We start from the raw sequence: 17,218 nt of genomic DNA on the forward strand, positions 1-17,218 counted from the left end.
GTCTTGCACTATTTCGCATGATGCCATCAGTAGTTCCGATATTTAATGTCTAGCGCGTCCTTTAATGCTTCCTTCATCCGCAGCGGACAGCTTTGATTTTATGAACATCGTTTGATACTGATTTTAAATGCTATCCGCATCCTACAAAGCTTTTCACTTTGCAGCTTTCTCTATGGGAGCAATTCTCTATTTTTATCCTAAAACACTTATAGACTTCCAAGACGTTGTGAGGTTTCGCCGTTTTCGCCAAGATACTTATACATGTAAAGCCTTTTAAAAGCTGCAATTGATTTTACTGGCAAGTGGAACCATTACTCATATGCATCGTAACCTGTACATTGCTTAGCAGAGCGATGCCGGCCATGCACGGCTAGATCTCGATGCACATTGCAAAGGGTCAATTAAAAGGATAAACATCCAATGAAGCAACAAATCAATCCAATGTTCTGTATTGACCTTCTGTGTCTTTGTAATACATTCTTAAAATCTGTCTCCAGGCAGAGGTAATACTCTTTTTCATGTAATGCTCTGAAAGCTACGATTGTGTTATTTTTTTTGTATATATATATAATACTAGCTGAAGGACCCGGCTTCGCTCGGGTATATTTAATCTATTTCATTTAATGTTTGTCTGTGTCGTTAAAAAATATCAACACTATCCCACTATAACAGTGACATCTACAGCACCTTGCCCCCAAAACAGTGACCTCCACAGCCCCCCACCCCTTAACACTGACCCCCCCACAGTGCCCCGTCCCTTAAAATTGGACCTCCACAACAGCCCACCCCCTTAACTTTGACCTTTACAGCAGCCTTTCCCTTTAACAGTGACTTTCACAGCAAAGTCACACTCCCTCCCACCTCTGCAGCTGACAGAAGTTGATTTTTACCTTAATTTTTCAATCCCCGTCGGCTGTGGAGTGGGAGGGGGCGTGGTCTAACCAGATCTGGGTGTGGCTTATCGGGACCTAGAAGTTGATTTTTAACTTCATTTTTTCAATCTCAGTGAGCTGAGGAGTGGGAGGGGGCGTGGCCTAACCAGATCGGGGACGTGTCCTTTTGAACAGCTCACTCTGAGACAGCAGCACTGTACTGTCTGAGTGTGGGCTGCAGGGAGAAAGTCACCCTCCCTCCCACCTCTGCTGCTGACAGAAGTTGATTTTTACCTTAATTTTTTCAATTCCCGTCGGCTCAGGGGTGGGGGCATGGCCTAACCAGATTGGGGACGTGGATTAGCAGGACCTGGGGGCGGAGTTTAAAGTCTTTTGAGGGTGGACACATTGTGGCAGGGGGCGTGTCTGGGCTCCTTCCTGCAAGAGTGACGCCCCTCTGGGCACCTTACTGGCTCATTTGCATACCAAATAAACTGCATTTTCAGAGGATAAAAACATCTATTGCTGGAACAAAGGCACATCTGGAAATAAGGTGCTAAGTGCTATTAGGCCATGGCTTTACTGCAATAGCAATTGTCCCGGTGACAGATTTCCTTTAAAGCTCTCCTACAGCAGTGAAGATAAATGGCTGGGTTGCTATGGAAACCCGGAGTAAAACTGTGTATGTGGAGACTGGAGGACCTGCAAGCTTCTATTGGCTGATAATGGTCATGTGACCAAGCTTCTGATGGCTAATGCATTTTTGGGGATATCTCGGGAACGGTACGTCCTAGAAAGCTGAGACCTGGTCTAAAACCTTCCCAGACAACTGATGTACCTGTGTGCCACATTTCGTGATTGTACATGAGACGGTACGGATTCCTTTAGCGGACATACATACACACACACATACACTCAGCTTTATATATTAGATTCATGCCCGAAAAGCAAATTTCAGTTTGGATTGGGTGTAAAAAAAACACTGTCACATAGGGTACCTAAGGCAGGTGGGGTCTGGCACATACAGATGTAGCAATCCTTATATTGATTGTTAATGAGGTAAGTAAACAATGTCAAGAAACTCCTTTGATGCCTTTCAATGGATTTTGTGCAGTGGTGAGACATGCTATCACAGCAAATATGGAGCTAATACATCTGTACGTAACTTGTCTGCCATATAGGTGAACTGGAGAAGGATAAGTCTGCCATATAGGTGAACTGGAGAAGGACAAGTCTGCCATATGGGTGAACTGGAGAAGGATAAGTCTGCTATAAGTGAACTGGCGAAGGATAAGTCTGCCATATAGGTGAACTGGAGAAAGACAAGTCTGCCATATGGGTGAACTGGAGAAGGATAAGTCTGCTATAAGTGAACTGGCGAAGGATAAGTCTGCCATATAGGTGAACTGGAGAAGGACAAGTCTGCCATATAGGTGAACTGGAGAAGGACAAGTCTGCCATATAGGTGAACTGGAGAAGGACAAGTGTGCCATATAGGTGAACTGGAGAAGGATAAGTCTGCCCTATATGTAAACTGGAGAAGGATAAGTCTGCTATAAGTGAACTGGCGAAGGATAAGTCTGCCATATAGGTGAACTGGAGAAGGACAAGTCTGCCATATAGGTGAACTGGAGAAGGACAAGTCTGCCATATGGGTGAACTGGAGAAGGATAAGTCTGCTATAAGTGAACTGGCGAAGGATAAGTCTGCCATATAGGTGAACTGGAGAAGGACAAGTCTGCCATATGGGTGAACTGGAGAAGGATAAGTCTGCTATAAGTGAACTGGAGAAGGATGAGTCTGCCATATAGGTGAACTGGGGAAGGATAAGTCTGCCATATAGGTGAACTGGAGAAGGACAAGCCTGCCATATAGGTGAACTGGAGAAGGACAAGCCTGCCATATAGGTGAACTAGGTAAGGACAAGTCTTCCATATAGGTGAACTGGAGAAGGACAAGTTTGCCATATAGGTGAACTGGAGAAGGATATGTCTGCCATATAGGTGAACTGGGGAAGGATAAGTCTGCCATATAGGTGAACTGGGGGAAGGATAAGTCTGCCATATAGGTGAACTGGAGAAGGATAAGTCTGCCATATAGGTGAACTGGAGAAGGATAAGTCTGCCCTATATGTAAACTGGAGAAGGATAAGTCTGCCATATAGGTGAACTGGGGAAGGATAAGTCTGCCATATAGGTGAACTGGAGAAGGATAAGTCTTCCATATAGGTGAACTGGGGAAGGATAAGTCTGCCATATAGGTGAACTGGGGAAGGATAAGTCTGCCATATAGGTGAACTGGAGAAGGATGAGTCTGCCCTATATGTAAACTGGAGAAGGATAAGTCTGCCATATAGGTGAACTGGGGAAGGATAAGTCTGCCATATAGGTGAACTGGAGAAGGACAAGTCTGCCATATAGGTGAACTGGAGAAGGACGAGTCTGCCATATAGGTGAACTGGGGAAGTATAAGTCTGCCATATAGGTGAACTGGAGAAGGACAAGCCTGCCATAAGGGAGAACTGGAGAAGGATGAGTCTGCCATATAGGTGAACTGGGGAAGGATAAGTCTGCCATATAGGTGAACTGGAGAAGGACAAGCCTGCCATATAGGTGAACTGGAGAAGGACAAGCCTGCCATATAGGTGAACTGGGTAAGGACAAGTCTTCCATATAGGTGAACTGGAGAAGGACAAGTTTGCCATATAGGTGAACTGGAGAAGGATATGTCTGCCATATAGGTGAACTGGGGAAGGATAAGTCTGCCATATGGGTGAACTGGAGAAGGATAAGTCTGCCATATAGGTGAACTGGAGAAGGTCAAGTCTGCCATATAGGTGAACTGGGGGAAGGATAAGTCTGCCATATAGGTGAACTGGGGGAAGGATAAGTCTGCCATATAGGTGAATTGGAGAAGGATAAGTCTGCCATATAGGTGAACTGGAGAAGGTCAAGTCTGCCATATAGGTGAACTGGGGAAGGATAAGTCTGCCATATAGGTGAACTGGAGAAGGACAAGCCTGCCATATAGGTGAACTGGGTAAGGACAAGTCTTCCATATAGGTGAACTGGAGAAGGACAAGTTTGCCATATAGGTGAACTGGAGAAGGATATGTCTGCCATATAGGTGAACTGGGGAAGGATAAGTCTGCCATATAGGTGAACTGGAGAAGGATAAGTCTGCCATATAGGTGAACTGGAGAAGGTCAAGTCTGCCATATAGGTGAACTGGGGGAAGGATAAGTCTGGCATATAGGTGAACTGGAGAAGGATAAGTCTGCCATATAGGTGAACTGGAGAAGGTCAAGTCTGCCATATAGGTGAACTGGGGAAGGATAAGTCTGCCATATAGGTGAACTGGAGAAGGACAAGTCTGTCATATAGGTTAACTGGAGAAGGACGAGTCTGCCATATAGGTGAACTGGGGAAGGATAAGTCTGCCATATAGGTGAACTGGGGAAGGATAAGTCTGCCATGCCATATAGGTGAACTGGGGAAGGATAAGTCTACCATATAGGTGAACTGGAGAAGGATAAGTCTGCCATATAGGTGAACTGGAGAAGGTCAAGCCTGCCATATAGGTGAACTGGGGGAAGGATAAGTCTGCCATATAGGTGAACTGGAGAAGGTCAAGCCTGCCATATAGGTGAACTGGGGGAAGGATAAGTCTGCCATATAGGTGAACTGGAGAAGGATAAGTCTGCCATATAGGTGAACTGGAGAAGGTCAAGTCTGCCATATAGGTGAACTGGGGAAGGATAAGTCTGCCATATAGGTGAACTGGAGAAGGACAAGTCTGCCATATAGGTTAACTGGAGAAGGACGAGTCTGCCATATAGGTGAACTGGGGAAGGATAAGTCTGCCATATAGGTGAACTGGGGAAGGATAAGTCTGCCATATAGGTGAACTGGAGACGGACAAGCCTGCCATATAGGTGAACTGGGGAAGGATAAGTCTGCCATATAGGTGAACTGGAGAAGGACAAGCCTGCCATATAGGTGAACTGGGGAAGGATAAGTCTGCCATGCCATATAGGTGAACTGGGGAAGGATAAGTCTGCCATATAGGTGAACTGGAGAAGGATAAGTCTGCCAAATAGGTGAACTGGGGGAAGGATAAGTCTGCCATATAGGTGAACTGGAGGAGGATAAGTCTGCCATATAGGTGAACTGGGGAAGGATAAGTCTGCCATATAGGTGAATTGGGGAAGGATAAGTCTGCCATATGGGTCTGCTATATAGACTTATCCTTTCCCAGTACATGTATATGGCAGACTTATCCTTCCCCAGTTCACCTATATGGCATGGCAGACTTCTCCTTAAAGGGCATCTGTCAGCAGGTTTCTACCTATGACACTGGCTGACCTGTTACATGTGCACTTGGCAGCTGAAGGCATCTGTGTTGGTCCCATCTTCCTATGTGCCCGCATTGCTGAGAATATTTTTTAATATATGCAAATAAGCCTCTAGGAGCAACGTAGGCGTTGCCATTACACCTAGAGGCTCTGCTCTCTCTGCAATTGCTGCAGCCTCTGCACTTTGATTGACGGGACCAGGAGTGATTATGTTTACACTTCTTGGCCCTGTCAATTAAAGTGCAGAGGACCTGGCAGTTGCAGAAAGAGCTGAACCTCTAGGAGCAGTGATGGCCAGATCGCCTGCGAACACATGCGGGCTGTCATCTTGACTCACCCGGCCGGCGATGCACAGGTAAGCCCTTACAGGTAAGACAAATCTGCTGACAGATGCCCTTTAAATTATTTTTATATTTTCTTTACTCTTCAGTTTGGGAGAATACTCTTTCTCCAGACTTTCGCAGCTCGGCCTTTATCATCGTGCTTCCTTTTCATCTGTGGATCCTGTGCTGATGAGGAATATGATCATGGAAATGATTGTGCACTGCACGCGGCCGACAGGATGCTTCAGTAGGTAGATAATGTGCGGCCTGACGATGACAACCCCCTCATGTTATCAGTCATCCTCGTCAGCGGACGCATTTCTGCACAGGACTGCGCTGAGACGTACCCGGTGACAATAGTAGATATTATTCTTAACCCTTTCATGGCTACCCCGAGTCACCCAGCCCCTGCACCGTCAGCTCGCCCTCTTCTGCTGAGCAGCACATTGTTTTCTATCATTGCACAGAGCGCAGATATCTCACCGCCATATGGTACGTTTCGTAGCTTGGAAATCATGGTTGTCATGACAACTGAGAAAAAGAAGCGAAGCGGGGCTTGCATTGGTGAAATGGATGACATCTGGTGGGAAATCACTGGCTGGCACCAGACGTTCTTGAAAGAATTTGTCTTGGAAATATGTCATTTAGTTAACCCTTCTACTGCCGCTTACCTCACTATAGTTTTATATAAGCAGTGTACTTCCATTTGCGTTACATTTGGGTAAAGCGCGGCGTCTGGACTCTCACGCGACGACACGTCTGTCTACCTGTCTGTACATGAATTCGGCAGGGGGGTGAGCATTAAAGAGATGTTCCAGGAGCACCTCAGAGACTGCAGCATTGCTTCCAGATCCTAATTGCAATTTATTACATACAGTATTACAGTACAATTAAAATTCAATGGGGGAGATTTATCAAAACTGGTGTAAAGTAGAAGTAGCTTCGTTGCCCATAGCAACCAATCAGATTCCACCTTTCATTTTTCACAGCTCCTTTGGAAAATGAAAGGTGGAATCTGATTGGTTGCTATGGGAAACTAATTTAGTCTTCCTTTAAACCAGTTTTGATAAATCTCCTTCAATATCTTTATATCATTCGCCATTATTTTACCTTTTAACTCATGCCTCAGCAAGACAATTAAAGAGGTTTTCCTAAAATTTGGCTGACAGCAAAAATTATGTTAAAGGGGTCATCCCACAAAAAACATTTCTACAGTTTTCAAACCAGCACCTGGATCAGAATTATTTTTTTTTGTCATTGCATGTAATTGAAAATGTAGCATAGCCAAAGAGTTATTCAGTAAAATGTATTAGTATAGCACCACCTGCTGTTTTTTTTTTTTTTCTTATTTCTTTTTCCGGCTCACCGAGATGGCCGCACATGCTCAGTTACATCCCTCTGAGGGAGAGCATAGACACGCCCCCTGAGCTGCATCAGAAAAGACACGCCCCCTGAGCTGCATCAGAAAAGACACGCCCCCTGAGCTGCATCAGAAAATACACGCCCCCCTGAGCTGCTGCAGAAAAAACACCCACCCTGAGCTGCTGCAGAAAGGACACGCCCCCTAAGCTGCTGCAGAAAAGACACACCCCCTGAGCTGCTGCAGAAAGGACACACACCCTGAGCTGCTGCAGAAAAGACACACCCCCTGAGCTGCATCAGAAAAGACACGCCTCCTGAGCTGCTGCAGAAAAGACACACCCCCTGAGCTGCTGCAGAAAGGACACACCCCCTGAGCTGCTGCAGAAAAGACACACCCCCTGAGCTGCATCAGAAAAGACACGCCTCCTGAGCTGCTGCAGAAAAGACACACCCCCTGAGCTGCTGCAGAAAGGACATGCCCCCCTGAGCTGCTGCAGAAAAGACACACCCCCTGAGCTGCCAGCTTGATATAAATCTAGCAGAGCAATGAATGGGGAGATCTCTGGATCCGTGTGAGGTACAGGGCTGGTTCTAGCTTAGTTAGAAAGAGGTTGTCATGTATTAACTTCTCCCCATTAAAATAAACATGCACCCATCCAAATCTGCGTGTTTATAGAAGAGTTCACTTAGCTGTCAAATATGCATTCCTCTGTTACTCCTGCTGGAAATGTATGAATACATTTAGTAGGTTACTATTTCCTTTGTCAATAAAGTGCCCCTACAAAGTCTGACATGGTAGGCATGGTCGGAGTAGGTAGGAAAATAGCACATTGACAAGGTGAATGGTATACATACATTTCCAGGAAGGATAAGAGAGGAATGGCATGATACAAACGCATATTATATGAGTTATTTGAAAACATATCCCCTAGAATTGTTACTTCATGGAGAAAGTAGATATTTATTATAACAAGCATGTCAGGAGAGCTTACAGATCCTCGGTCTCGGTGAATATGAGATTCAGTTCTATTCAGAGTAGTATATAAAAAAAAACTTTATCATTGGGTTATTAAAAAAAATAATAATCTCTGCATGCACCACCTGGTGTCCAAAGTGTATAGCAATATGCATGTCCACTTACTGAGCTAAGTGCTGGTGGACACACATGCTCAGTCACTCTCCCCACACTGGGCCTCCTCTATTCACTGCAGAGCAGCCAATAGAAATAACTGTCCACCCTGCTTCTCAGGGAAGGAGCAGAGCCTCTGCAGTACCAAGGTAGTATAGCTGAGAAGACTCCTTTTATGGGAAGGTAATAAAGGACTATACTGTCAGCTGCCAGGGGGAGAAGGAGACTGATTCTGTCCACAGCCTACAACCACCAGCACAGATTGTGCATCAGCATCAAGGGAAACAAAAAATGATGAAAATGTATTTTTATGCTAGATACACTGTACTGTACATTAAAGGGCATCTGTCAGCAGATTTGCACCTATGACACTGGCTGACCTGTTACATGTGCACTTGGCAGCTGAAGACATCTGTGTTGGTCCCATGTACATATGTGTCCGCATTGCTGAGAAATATGATGTTTTAATATATGCAAATGAGCCTCTAGGAGCAACGGGGGCGTTGCCGTTACACATAGAGACTCTGCTCTCTCTGTAGCTGCTGCACCCTCTGCACTTTGATTGACACGGCCAGGTGTGATTATGTTTACCTTTTTGGCCCTGTCAATTAAAGTCCAGAGGGCGCGGCAGTTGCAGAGAGAGCAGAGCCTCTAGGTGTAACAGCAACGCCCCCGTTGCTCCTAGAGGCTCATTTGCATATATTAAAACATCATTTTTCTCAGCAATGCGGACACATATGTACATGGGACCAACACAGATGTCTTCAGCTGCCAAGTGCACATGTAAGGTTGGGTTCACACTAGCGTTAGGGATTCCGTTATGGCTTTCCGTTATAACATTGTTATAATGGAAAATAACGGAATCCATAAGACGGAAGGACGGATCAGTTCTTCTGCCCATAGACTTGTATTATAACAGAATGCAAAACTAAAGCCTTTAAAAGGCATTCCGTTTGCTTTCTGTCGACAGGACTTTGTTTTCCATCTTGCATGACGGGACCCAGACGGATCCGTTATGATTCCCATAGACTTCTATTAGGACGGAAAGCAAACAGAATGCCTTTTAAAGGCTTCCGTTTTGCATTCTGTCTGGGCATTCCGTTATTTTCCGTTATAACCATGTTATAATGGAAAGCCATTACGGAATTCCTAACGCTAGTGTGAACCCACCCTAACAGGTCATCCAGTTTCATAGGTACAAATCTGCTGACAGATGTCCTTTTAGGCAGCAATTAGCATACTTTCAGAGGTCTCGGTGATTACGAGATTCAGTTCTATTCAGAGTAGCCTAGAAAAAAATATGTATACTCTGCCAGTGACGGCCAGTTCGCGTTGTTCACCCGCGAACATATGCGGGCTGCCATTTTTTTTTTACAAGTCTGGCGACGAGGCACAGGTAAGCCCTTACCTGTGCCTGTGCCGCGAGCCGGTCTGAAAACAAATGCGGTCACCGGGAGCAGGCAGTTCGATGAAGGCCCCCGGTGGCTGTTCTTGGAACTGCCTGCTCCCGCTGACCACACTTATTTTCAGACCGGCTCGCGGCACAGGCAGAGGTAAGGGCTTACCTGTGCCTCGCCGGACTTGTGAAAAAATATGACAGCCCGCATATGTTGTTCACCGGGGCGAACAATGCGAACTGGACGTCACTGTTCAGGAGTATCAAAAAATGTAAGTAAAATTAACATTTTGTCATTCTCCTAACTCTAATGAATGGGAATATGAATACTCTGCTGTAGATAGACATCCATTAAGACCACTTTATCTTTAAAGCATGCGATATATACTTCAGAATAGATCCCTCCTCCTTCAAGAACATCCTAGACTGCTACGATCAGGTCAATAGCTTTTAAGCACAACCATGTCCAGGAACCTATAGACCTCGCATTCGCATTGCCAGTACCTGAAGCCAATGCACTTTAAGACATCGCGTGGCCTCAGACCTCTGGTAACAAATATAACAGCTTGATGCTTTCCGACAGCTTGAACATGTATGCTCAGACAATGGGGAACACGCGCACAATCTGCCCATGGACAAGTCACTTCCTATTACCCTCCAACCGCAATCAAATTGAAGAATACAACTCTGAAGGCTTCACTCCTGTTTACATTTAGATCTGATTTAATAATGGCGGTAGAGAAAACACATTATGTACGGTAACGGAAGGCAACCTTGTAGCAACATAACATGTGCAACAATCATACATAATTTATCCCGCAATTTGGGTGTCTCTGTGAAGGCTGCATTTATCCAGCAATGAACATTACATTGTTAGCGCGGCATATTTCGCCTGTACGATGTTACCGCCTGTATTATTTATACCAGCTACAGAGCGCTTTATTGTAGCAAATGTATCACACACATATCTGTATACATGTCACTGTTTCCTGCTGGAAAATAAACAGTCCATGGAAATGTATATCGCTAGGCAATGATAGAATAAGGCCTCTTTCACACGACCGTTTTTTTTTTTCCGTTTTGCGGGCCGTTTTTTGCGTTCCGTATACGGAACCATTCATTTCAATGGTTCCGCAAAAAAACGGAATGTACTCCATATGCATTCCGTTTCCGTATTTCCGTTTTTCCGTTCCGTTGAAAGATAGAACATGTCCTATATTTGGCCGCAAATCACGTTCCGTGGCTCCATTAAAGTCTATGGGTCCGCAAAAAAAAAACGGAATGCATACGGAAATGCATCCGTATGTCTTCCGTATCCGTTCCGTTTTTTGCAGAACCATCTATTGAAAATGTTATGCCCAGCCCAAATTACTGTATACTGTATATGCCATACGGAAAAACGGAACGGAAAAACGGAACGGAAAAGGAATCACAACGGAAACAAAAAACAGAACAACCGTTTAAAACGGACCGCAAAACACTGAAAAAGCCATACGGTCGTGTGAAAGAGGCCTAAGGCAGGGGTCCGCAACCTTCGGCACTCCAGCTGTTGTGAAACTACAATTCCCAGCATGCCCAATTCATTTATATGGGAGTTATGAGATGAGCAGAGCAAGTATGCATCCTGGGAGTTGTAGTTTCACAACAGCTGGAGTGTTGGAGGTTGCCTACCCCTGGTATAAGGTTACATTGAAGAGGGAAGTTGCCTGTAGCTGTCAAAGCATGCTGGGAGTTGTAGTTTCACAAAAGCTATAGTGCTACAGGTTGAAAGCCACTGTTGTAGGTTAATCCTAACTGACACTTGTGCTTAGGGCTCATGCATATGACCGTACGGTATGTATTTTACAGTCCGCAAAAAATGGATCCGCAAAAAATACGGATGATGTATACGGTTTGCGGAACGGAACAGCTGGCCCCTAATAGAACAGCACTATCCTTGTCCGTAATGCGGACAATAATAGGACATGTTCTCTATTTTTTTTTGGGCAGAATGGAAATACGGACATACAGAAACGGAATGAACATGGAGTAACTTCAGTTTTTTTTTTTTTTTTGCAGACCCATTGAAATGAATGGTTCCGCATACGGTCCGCAAAAAAAACCAAAAAAACAGAGCAGACACGGAAAGAAAATACGTTTCTGTGCATGAGCCCTGACCAATAGTGTTCAGCGACTCGAACTTTATTAAGTGGAATTCAGTACGAAATCCGATTCACCGCGAAGCCGAATTTCCTCGTGCTATGTGGTGACGAATCAATTTAGCCTTAAATGGTATAATAAAAAACGCATACTTACCTCATCCATTTTTTGAGTGCGAAGAGCCGGACGCCTCCATCTTGGCGGCCGCCTCCATCCCGTGCTCAGTGATGTATGATGTCACCACGCAGGCCGACGTGATGACGTCATCATCACAGGCAGAGTGAGATTTTGCACTAGATCTTCAATCAGGATGGCAGCGATCAAATGGATGAGGGTAAGTATGATTTTAATAATTTTTTAATTTTTTAATTTTACACCGGATTATTGTCAGATGCAGCGATCATGTATGAATGCGGCATCGGGGGGGGGGGGGGGGGGTACAGTGATGGGGGGCGGTGCACCCCTGTCATTGCACCCACTACTTACAAAGAAATAGGCTTCGTAGCGAAAGTAATTCATCACAAAGCAAATTTTTGGGTAAAATTTGTCGAAGCAGCCGAATCGTATTTTCCAATACCTCGCTCGTCTCTAAATGCCATCAGCCGACTCTGCAGACAATCACTTGCCTAAAGGGCCAGTTTCTAACAGGATGATTCCCAAATCACTTATTAGATGCCATTCATGATGTGACCTGTCTGTACGATGATAGATTATCCATCTTATGTATGTGGGGGACGTCTTGGCCCCGCAGCATCATTCCCTCTGGTGAACCCAAGTGACCCCGATCTAACCTTGTCTTATTATGTCTTGGTGCATATGCAGGACTCTGATCACATTACATTTATGGCCCGCATTTAACATACAGTATATGCCTTGACCTATACGTTAAACGAATGCCTCTGACTGATGTCATACAGCGACATTTACCACCCATAGAGCTCCACTGGAAAAAAATAAATAAAATTTATACTTTTTTCTACTGGATGCCATTGTGTGGAATCTGCTGTGTTATTCCATACTTCATTTTTTGCGATAAGCTATAAGATAAGGGTCGAAAGAACGCTATTTTTGGCCACATTTGGCATGTTCTTCGGGAGATTTCCTGGCACACACGCTAACGGCCTGTCTGGTGCAATTTTATTGGGGTAGTCTAGTAGCCAGTGATCCTTCACGTGACCTTTCCGGCCAATTAGTAGAATCAGTGGCCAGGTGCTGTGCTATTGGTACAGTAAGTGTGGCGCCTGATTGCTGAGGCGGCTGATACATCACATCAGCACTGCAGGGACTGCTGGAGCCTCTTCACAAGATCCCTGGGGACCGACCAGGTGAGTTGTGTTTTTATCGTTATTTTATAACTTTTGCAGCTTTTTGTTTTTTAAAGAACTGAATAATAAGTTGGCCATTTTGCTTACAACCACGCCCTTCAATCCTCCCATTTAATGCACCTATTTTTTTATTTTTATTTTTTTTGCAATAAGGTATGTAGGTATGTTATTGTCTGCAAAATAATTAGAATGAGCTGAGGGATGTGCAAAAATAATAATTTATATTAGAAAATAATATGAAATGATATCCACGTTATACATCAGGCTGCTGAGCGCTGGCAGAAGAAGAAGCCCTCAGGATGTCACGATGACCTATATTCTCCAGCCTGAAGTTTCCAGATATTAGACATTAAATAACAAGCATTACAGATCTCCAGTGAATTTTAAGCCCAATTTGCTCATTAACATTTACAGCATCGTGTACGACTAATACACTGTTCTCTTTTTCAATGACAAGTCTCGCTTTTGATTCCAAATTTCCCGATCCTTCTCTCACTCTCAGATTTCTGCATTTTAGAATCAGAAGATTTGTGTTATTTAAATTACTATATTGCTCAAGAACAGGGGTGCCTGACCTGCTGCCCACAAGGCATTTCTATGAGGTCCTCAACCATCAGACAGGCTCGGACTGGCCCACAGGGGTGCAGGTGGATCCCCTGGTGGGCCCCTGAGCAAGGTGGGCCCCTAGTCCCCCACCCCCTGCACAAGTGGCACATAACACAGTAGACTTACTGCACTAGATACATACATTCAATGTACAGCACCTCAACCCCAGTTTATTATTATAGACACGATCAGAGCTGAGATGACTTCTAGGTATATAGGAACGCTAGTCAGTGTCCTTCTTCCCCAGGACCTACCTTCTCAAAGTCGCTGCAGGGACCCTCATATTTAATCATCTGGTAGCATCTTGTTGCTGTGTAAGCAGGTAATATTTCAATGTATCTGTACGGTGGGTCCCCAAATTAAATTTTACAGGTGGGCCCTAGGCACCCCAGTCCAACACTGCCATCAGATGATAGTGTCCCCATAGTTCAGAAAGACATGGCTGTCAAGAACGGAAGGCCGGCTGGTACTATTGTGGGGGAAACACGGTGTGGCTATCACTGTTATGCAGGACCTGTGAGGCTGGCACTAATAGGGGCACTGAGTGATTAGCAGTAATGGGGGCAGCGTCCATATACTATCAATATATTATATAATACACAGTCCTAAATGTCTCTGACTGGACTACCCCTTTAAATCTCACTGCGGTCCATGGGATGGTGCATTCTGACCCTGTGACCCTCAACAAACTGCAAAAGGTTGTGCTCCCCTGTTCTAGGCATATTATTGGGGTATTCCCACTATCGGCATTTTAATATCATCGATACAATAAACCACTAAAGTTTCAAGGAGGTACGGAAGTGCAAGCCTTTCTTTGATTATTGCTTTTGGGGTGGCATTCAACACTGGGGGTCCAATTCATGGGAACCCCACCAGTTCTGACTACGGCCACCTGGCTGATTATGTAAATGATCAGATTATAAAATAATAATAATAATAATGTTAATAATAATAATAATAATATAAAGTGGTTACAAAACAGAAAAAAATATTTTGTATAAAATCCAGACGCTACAAATTTAAGACTAAATAATGAGTAATAAGAATAAATTTGATTTATTCAAGTTCAGCTTCCTTCTTTGAACAGAGTAGGGAGATGGTCTGCCCTGATGAGGCCGCAGCCACAGCCTCTCTCCCCTCTCCATTGACATAATATGGTTGCAGATGGCGGAGATGTGGAGAATTGGATTTCTCTCTGCCTGTTATTATACATTACCCAAATAGCCTTGGCTTGTAAGGAAGGCATTTGGATACTACAGTAGGTCTAGTACATATGAGGGGATTTTACAGGACAGAGCTACGTTTGTTGGAATATGTCCCTATCATTTTTAATAAAAAAAAAATTTAGTTGAAAAATTTAAGTTGATCTGTTTAATCTTTATATGGACCAAGGCTCCAAATACACTTTTTCCCTTGACACAGGCAGAGTTAAAGGGAGTCTGTCAGCAGTTTTGACAATACTAGGAAGGGACCTGGAAGAGCAGTATGGATATATGTTTTGGGGAGCTTTTATTGTCAGTATGAGTAGTGTGAATATGAATGTTTATTCTGCCAGGCATTGGTCCTGAAAGTGTCCAGGAGGAGGATCTTCACTAGGAAGTGCTCTGTGCTCTCTGCACCCTCCCCTCCGCTCTGAGTGACAGCTGTACCTGGTCCTCTATTTAGATGCCACAGCTGTCCCTCAAAGCAAAGCGGAGAGGCTGTGAAGCAACACAACGCAGGGAGCACTTCACGGAAAAGGCTTCTGTCACATGAGTGATACAGAATGCGTCAGGACCAGTTCAGGAAAAAAACTGATAGTTTTTCATGCAAGTTTAATCAGTTAATTTGCGATTGCTGTCAGTGTTGAATGGATTGCATCCGAATGAAAAATCGCTTGTGTGAAATTAATCTAAAGCTCCCCCCTTCTCCCAGAGCACTTGGAGGAGCAATGCCTGAAGAATAAAAGTTCATATTCACACTACTCCTGATAATAAAGTTCCGCAAAAGGTATGCTTGTCCTGCTCCTTCCTAGTGCTTTCAGCAGTTTTGCATGGTCTAAAGATTTCCTTTAAATGCTAATATTCTAGTTGCCTCCAGCTTCCTCTATAGAGACCTTGTTGAAGAAGGATTTATACAGCTTCCATTAAAATCAATAATAATTTTACTTTTACTAATATTCTAAATTCCCCCTGTAAGTATAGGCAGTCAGCATTGCATCATTTAAAGTGACCCTTTCACAGTATGCCCTTATGTAGCTGGGTTTTACTTTTCTGAAGCTGCCCCTGTCACAACTAGCCATTTCAACACTACACAGTAAGAGTTCTCCTCTATAAGCATAGATGAGTACAGTATGGTGGCTGTGGGACCAACACCTCTCACTTTACTGTCCATGCGCAATGCCTAAATCCTGGTGGCCGTTTGCTTTTAAAGGGGCATTTCCATCTCGGGCATTGGGCGGCACCACCACTGAGACTTGCACCTATACTTGGAACAGAGCCCACAAAGCGCCGGAGGGCGCACTGAGCATGCGCGACTGCCCTCCATTCGTTCCTATGAATGTGCTGAAAATAGCTGCTCCTTTCACTTCTATGTTGGTGACGGAAATAGCGCTCGGCTATTTTCAGCGCTCCCATAGAAATGAATGGAGGGCAGTCGCGCATGCTCGGTGCGCCCTCGGGTACCGCCCTCCTAGCGATATGCCCCCAATGTCCGAGATTGGAATGCCCCTTTAAACGTTATGGCTATATAAAGATACGCAGGGGATCTGTGATGCTGTAATACAGGGAGCTCTGACTACTATAAAGTTATATACTTAAAGAGGACCTTACACCGATTATTACACTATGAACTAACTATACAGACATGGAGAGCGGCGCCCGGGGATCTCCCTGCACTTACTATTATCCCCGGGCGCTGCTCTGTTCTCCCGCTATGCCCTCCGGTATCTCTGTTCCCTAAGTTATGGTAGGCGGAGTCTGCCCTTGTTCTGCTGTAGCGCTGGCCAATCGCATTGCAGAGCTCACAGCCTGGGAGAAAATAACCTCCCAGGCTGTGAGCTCTGCGCTGCGATTGGCCAGTGCTAGAGCAGAACAAGGGCAGACTCCGCCTACCATAACTTAATGACTGGAATCTCCGCCTACTAAAACTTAGTGAGCGGAGATACCGGAGGGCATAGCGGGAGAACGGAGCGGCACCCAGGGGTAATAGTAAGTGCAGTGAGATCCCCGGGCGCCGCTCTCCATGTCTGTATAGTTAGTTCATAGTGTAATATTCGGTGAAAGGTCCTCTTTAAATTATTCATCATATAATTTTGTAACTATTTAGATGAAAAAAATAATAATCTTTACATCGTTAACAAACTATTGGATTACTGGAAGTAAAATAAATATAATACATATTTAATAGATTTCTAGCCAACAGGGGAGAATGACAGCAATTTATGAAAGTAGGCATTTCTCAAGGTCAATTGTACTGTCAGGCTTTGCACTCAGGTGGTCTGTTCACATGAAGGATCCGTATAAATGGGCATTAAAAGTCACAATGTAATTACCCCCTACAGTGCAAAAATATTAACAGCCCTCTGCCTAAATGTTCATAAAAATAGACTTGGAACGCACAGGGCGGATTTGGCTTCTTCCCACATACAGCAAAGAGACTGTGAGGCTCTACAAATACCTGCATTTAAAGGGGTTTTCCAGGCTCCTGATATTGAGAATTTGGCATTAGGGAG

The sequence above is a fragment of the Bufo bufo genome, chromosome 7 (genome assembly GCF_905171765.1).
Source record: "Bufo bufo chromosome 7, aBufBuf1.1, whole genome shotgun sequence".
In the NCBI taxonomy this organism is placed as follows: domain Eukaryota; kingdom Metazoa; phylum Chordata; class Amphibia; order Anura; family Bufonidae; genus Bufo; species Bufo bufo.